The sequence below is a fragment of the Sycon ciliatum genome, chromosome 10, assembly GCF_964019385.1.
Source record: "Sycon ciliatum chromosome 10, ocSycCili1.1, whole genome shotgun sequence".
In the NCBI taxonomy this organism is placed as follows: domain Eukaryota; kingdom Metazoa; phylum Porifera; class Calcarea; order Leucosolenida; family Sycettidae; genus Sycon; species Sycon ciliatum.
In genome coordinates this window covers 5,519,966-5,525,965 of record NC_088652.1, presented here as the reverse complement: position 1 = coordinate 5,525,965, position 6,000 = coordinate 5,519,966, and the positions used below count along the sequence as shown (strand labels likewise).

The 6,000-nt window shown below is 46.0% G+C and overlaps 1 long non-coding RNA gene across 1 annotated transcript in view; it reads left to right on the top strand.

The window, feature by feature from the left end:
- The first annotated feature begins 4,540 nt into the window (after positions 1–4,540).
- Positions 4,541–6,000, top strand: part of LOC135826053 (uncharacterized) — a 40,724-nt gene continuing 39,264 nt past the window's right edge. The window contains exon 1 of the long non-coding RNA XR_010555200.1: positions 4,541–4,897. This is a non-coding gene — a long non-coding RNA (uncharacterized LOC135826053). The remainder of the gene's footprint in view (positions 4,898–6,000) is intronic.

The window sequence follows — 6,000 nt, the reverse complement described above, 5'->3', positions numbered from 1 at the left end:
CTCGCGAGCCATGCGCGCGCCAGTCAACACAAAGGGATCGAGCTAGCCGCTTTTGTCGAGCATCGACATGAAAACAAGGGACTTTTACTGTTGGACTATGTTCGGGATTGCAGGAGGTAAATTACAAGTGAAAGACGACCATGCTGTACGGGGCATATTTCAACGGCTTGCTGCCATTGCAACACTCCTAGGACAGTTTGTGGGGGTTCTCAGCAGTTCAAGCAGGAAATGAAGCTCATCTTACCTCTGCCATCATGATCTGTTCCGAGTAGCGGTCCAGGCACATTTGCGATGGAAGGCCGCGTATCGTGATGCAGGAAGCGTCATTATCGTCACAGGGCACGCGATCTCATCGTGAATCTTGCAAAAAAATTCAAAAACTGCGCTCAGGCCTTCAGTCACCTTTGCATCAACAGTCGCACCAAAAAAAATATTGGCGGCGCAAGGAGAAGCTTGTCGTTTGGAGAGACAAGTAATCACCGCTGCTTTTCCTTGTCAGAGTCAACACTACACTTTGTTCTGCGGCCTTGGGAGTAGTGCTGGAGTAGAAATTGTTGAGGAGACGTCGCGGAGTGGCGAGCTTTACTGCGCAGGTATGACTTTAGCCGTATTTCAGCATGGTCGAGTGGAAAAATTCAAAAAAGTTTATTTCAAGAAAACCAAAAAAAGGAAGATGGGGGACATGTCCTCAGCGCTAGAAGAGGTGTTCTACCATCTGCCGGTGTATAGTTCTGGCCAATTGAGGACGTAGCTGGCTGTTTTGCCAGCGCTTGTAAATTGGCTATTTTCAAGACGATCATTTGTGGCGTCAGGGGGTGATGGACCTCGCCTTCTGGGATGCTGGCGTGGATAAGCGGTACTACTCCAGGAACTCTTCTACGGTGAGGCAATGTTGGCTTGATGGAGTTTTGTTCATAGCTTGTTCGTATACGCTGTGTCGTGACTCGTTTCTAGACCCATAAATAATGTGATATTTCGGCCATTTTTGAGCGGTATGCAAATTTCAAGGTTCCCTTCAGAAACATTTTCAAGGGCTTTGCACAATCGATCCACAACCCAAAGGGAACCTACCTGCAAGTTTTGAGCGAAATCAGAGAGATCCACTTGCACACATACTTTGGTATTCTCAGACTCTTAATGCAAGTAAATATCTCCTGCCCTGACAGAAGTTTCAGTCGCTGCCCGGAAACACTTTCGGCCGGGTCTTCTGAAAGAAGAGACTTTTGGTGTTTAATCCGGAGCTCGTCCCCTTTCCACCCTGGCAAACGGCGCATCCACGACTGGGGGATATGACTATTGGCCTATGTAATTGTTCACGAGTTAGTTGAAGTTGAAGTATCGGAAGACAAACACCAGACATCAGATAACAGTACCAGTATATTGTTTATATGACTGCCGCGTGGCTTGCAAGTAACCGCTGATCCGCAGTGGAACCCATCCTGCATCTGTCTCTCACCGGACAGCCCTGTTTTACAAGCCCAGTGCATCCTATCAGGTTTTGCTGTCCTCTTGTGCACAGGTCTCTACTGTCATAATAGTCGCCAAATATACCAAACCTTTGTCACCAGCTTATTCCTGTATTCATGCTAAAGAAGGGAAAAATCGGCGTATAAATTTCAGTGTTTAAATGCCAAGGTGGAACATTATGCTTATCAAGACCCACCCCCCCCCCCCCCCGCACACACACACACACTCACACACTATAACTGCTTTGTAATGAGTATGACTTCTTAGTCTCAGCTGTACAAATGCCCTGTTTCACAAAACTGGTTCTTGTTGGGGTTGATGGGGGGGGGGGGGGAGGCAGTTTATGAACATTAGACACAATTCAAATAGTGTCGAACCAGATGAAAGCCAGGCACAAAACCTGCACCCGCTACCCTTAATACCTAAAACTCTACAAGGATAAAAGTACTAAACACCGGTTGATGCCTCAGAAACCGGCAAGCTGATGTTGATAACTTCGTTGTAGTTATTTTGAAATGTTCAAGTTCTAGACCCTCCAAGGCACACTATACAGGACCTTAGAAGGGCGCATAAATGTGGTCACTTGTAAATTTCTAAACATGTACATACGGTTCACTACGACCAACAACGATGCAATTCACTTTTCAGGATGGTTGCAGAGCGATCAAAAAAACTTCCACGCTGCTTTGGCAGTGGCGAAGGCTCGCTTGCCGGTGTACCCGTCGGAGACTATCATGAACAATCGACGGACTAATAAGTCATTTATCCTGTCTTTCTAAAAAACATGAGTTAATTGCGCCTGCACATGGATTAGTTTTTGACTTTTCTTCTGGGCTTTGAAGTTACTTGATTTTGGAGAAAAAAATTGACAACAAATAAAACAGCAAAGTACCCACGGTATTGCATAGAGCAAGCTCGGACGCATTGATCTGCTCTGTGCGGGTCATGGCGAACATGCTTGTACAGCACCTGGCTTTACGCTTCAGTGACTACCACCTGATTAGCTATGCTGGTGGTGAGCTACTCGCAAGGAATGCAGTGTCATCTGAATTGCGCAACATGCTACTTCTTGCAAGGGTAGATGGTGCAGTTGCGCAGGCCATTGAAACATCCAGTGGTAATCAAGCATGATACAATCGTAACTAGATATTTCTTGCATGTACCAGAAAAGGGCGTGGGACATTGACGATAGACAGCTGGTCCGCAGCTGCTTCTTCAGAAACACAGCCGGTCACAGTTCCTGTTCAACACAGGCTTACCAGTCTCTATCCCTCAGTTAGTGTGCTCCACATCATAATTAGGGCGCAGGGCAGCTGACCTGTTCCATGCACGTTCTCTGCATAGCCAACAATCGCATGGCATCATGTCCATTGAAAATCATCATACCTTGCGAATCGACCAGGCAAGCAGGTGAAAAGAAGCTGTCAAGCAGGAAGCAAAGCTGTTGACGAAGTGCAGGTCACACTTTTCGTATCACGGACGTCACCTGAATAATGACTAGCAGCGTATATGACCTCGAGGCACTAAAAGGCATGTCGCTATTTCCGAACTGTCGTTATTCAGATAGTGGTTATATCCGAAGTCGTATGTATACAGGTAGATGGAACTTTGCTCTGGGCATAAAAAATTGGTCGTTATTCGCGAATTGTTGTTATATCTGCAGTCGTCATATAAGCGCATATTATGAATGTGAGACCATCCGTGCCTGGCAAAGTGGTCTGTAGTACCAGGCTGCTCGCTAGTCTTTAGTTACAGATTTTACTGTAGCTCAAAATGTCTTGTTCAACTCAATAGGGTAGTGCTGTCAAAGGCAGGTGCAGGTTACTCCTCTCAGTATTGTTGAGTGAAGAAGTTTGAAGAAGTTTTTCGTGCTTATTACACACACAGCTGCGGCTCTAGATTGGAAATTTGGTCTACCTCAGTTGTAGGTGTGCGTAAACGAGTGCAGCTCAATCAGTTGTTGCAGCGTCTAGGTGGCCATGAAGTTGAGATCGTAGGTTGGCGGAGCTCCCTAAACCTCACCACCACTGCCACGATTCAGGTTGTGCGTGCTTCCCCTAGCTGCAGGTCATGTTTGGCATTTAAGTGATCTTTCTAGAAAAAAACTAAAAAACACGATATTCCTTAGAGCAAGCACGAACACCTTGATCTGCTCTGTGCGGGTCTTGCCCAAATGCATGCTTGTACAGTACCTGGGTTTACACTCCCGTGACTGCCACCTACTCAGCTATACTGATGGCGAGCTATTCGCAATGAACGCAGTGTCGTCTGAATTGCGCAACCTGTTGCTTCTTGCAAGGGTGTGTGATGCAGTAAAAGCAGACCATTGAACCATCCGTTGGTACTCAAACATGTTGGACAGGGGACATGGAGGATGGGCAACTGCACCACAGCTGCTCCTTTTCGCACACTATCCGTCTTAGTAATAGTTCCTGTTCGAAGCAGGCTGACCAGTCCCTCTTTTCTAGTTAGCATGCTCTACGTTACAATTGCTGCGCAGGGCAGCCGACCTGTTCCGTTCTCTTTCTCTGTTGCACTCCAGTGACAGCTCCTGACATCTGCAGGGTGACTCATGCACGCCACGTGCTCCGCAGACATCACGGTATAGTTTATGCAAGACAAACGACATGTGCAGAGAAGCTAAAAGGCGACACTAGTAGTAGGAGTAAGGGGCCAGTACTTTGCACGAAATCACACGAACAGTACATGATAGACGATGATGAGAACGAATGCCATCGGACAGATCCTTCTCCTTCATTTCTGGTGGTAAAAAACCAAGCAGGTGGTAATAAGCTGTTAAGGAGGAAGCTAACCAGAGATGTGCTAATACGTGGTGTTAACAAAAGACAAGTGCAGGGAAGCTAAAAAGCAACACTAGTATATGTAGTAGGAGTATGGGGCCAGTACCTTGTACGAAATCACACGAACAGTACATGACAGACGATGATGAGAACGAATGTAAGCGGACAGATCTTTCTCCTTCATTTCTGTTGGTACAAAACCAAGCAGGTGGTAGTAAGCTGGTAAGGAGGAGGCTAACCAGAGATGTGCTAATACGTCGTGTACTCTCTACTGTTGTATTAGCAGGTGACAAAAAAAAGCCGGTCACGGAGGGCTCATCGTACTTCTTTGTACCACGGACATCACGAGAAATCAGGACTACTTCCATGTAGCTCGAAGTCTCTTGTTCAACTAAAAGCGTAATGCTGTCAATAGTAGATGAAGGCTACTTGCTTCTTTGAGCATAGAGACGAGTGAAAAAGTTTGCAGACGAACTTCTCTGAGCATAGTGACGAGTGACCAGGTTTGCAGACGTTTCGCATCGAGACACGAATGGCTGCATTGCAGATACCGGTACAGTGGCTGTACATTGGGATTTTGGTCTACCTGAATTATGGGTGTGCACGAACCTGTGGCGCGCAACCAGTCGGTAAGACATTATCTAACATAACGGATTAGGTTTACATAACTTCGACAGTGCCGTCGACACTCACCACTTTTGTCTTATACAATAGTCATCATGAGAAAACCTCTACAGAAAGAGAAGTGCTAGAAAACAGTTAACTGAATTTAGGGACTCTTTGGGGCTGCGTTGCAACAGCCGGTATGGAGTCACAGAAAGCGTAGGTGTGTAAAGAAATAATTATTGAGCTATCGTTTGATTGATTGATTGATTGATTTTATTTGGATTCCCGAGACCAAAGGAGCCGGTGTACTCAATAACAGGGCAGCGAATGGTTGAGCTGTGCTATGTGACAATGTAGTGTGTGCGTGGGGTGGTGGTGGTGGGAGGGGGGGTGGGGGTTGCGGAGGCCCAATTCAATGTAAGGCCGGGGATGGGAGGAGAGAAGGTATGCGGAGAGTCAAACTCAGAAGAGGGAGGAGAGAATAGCTGAAGTACGCGTTTATTTGTGCGAATTGAAATAAACCAAACAAACAGCAAAACGAGTACACAAACTCGCGAGAATAATGAGGAAAGAAGCACTGAATTGAACTGCTGAAGTACATAGCTTTTCTCAAGGTTTGGAGACTCCACTGTAGCCAATACTTGAATCCATACATCCTGTACACACACCTTGTACACACTCTCTCTAACGGTCTCTAGGCTACACTGCAATTGATATACATAAGATCAAATTTTCGGGCAAGGCCTATCATCAGGAATAAGTCTACTGTAGACAAAACAGGGGTTTATATATATGTGACAAGTACTAGTGGCCAAAGGTGTGATGGTATAGCGTAAAATGTTGCAATACCACAGGAAGCGAGAATATTCTGTGTGATATGTATGAAGTGAAGATATGGTGCAGTGATAGTGCAAGATTACTAGTGTCAGTACAAAACAGAAAAATACACACTTCTAGCAACACTCACGCACACACACACACACACACACACAGTGCACAAATTCTTGCACAAATTATGACAGATATATTTACAGGTCACCCAACAGTCGCCAACCATTGCCATTGTTCACTGCCGGCTTCCTCTTCCTCATGAATAGTGCCTCCATGATTCTGCGGTCAACGTGTG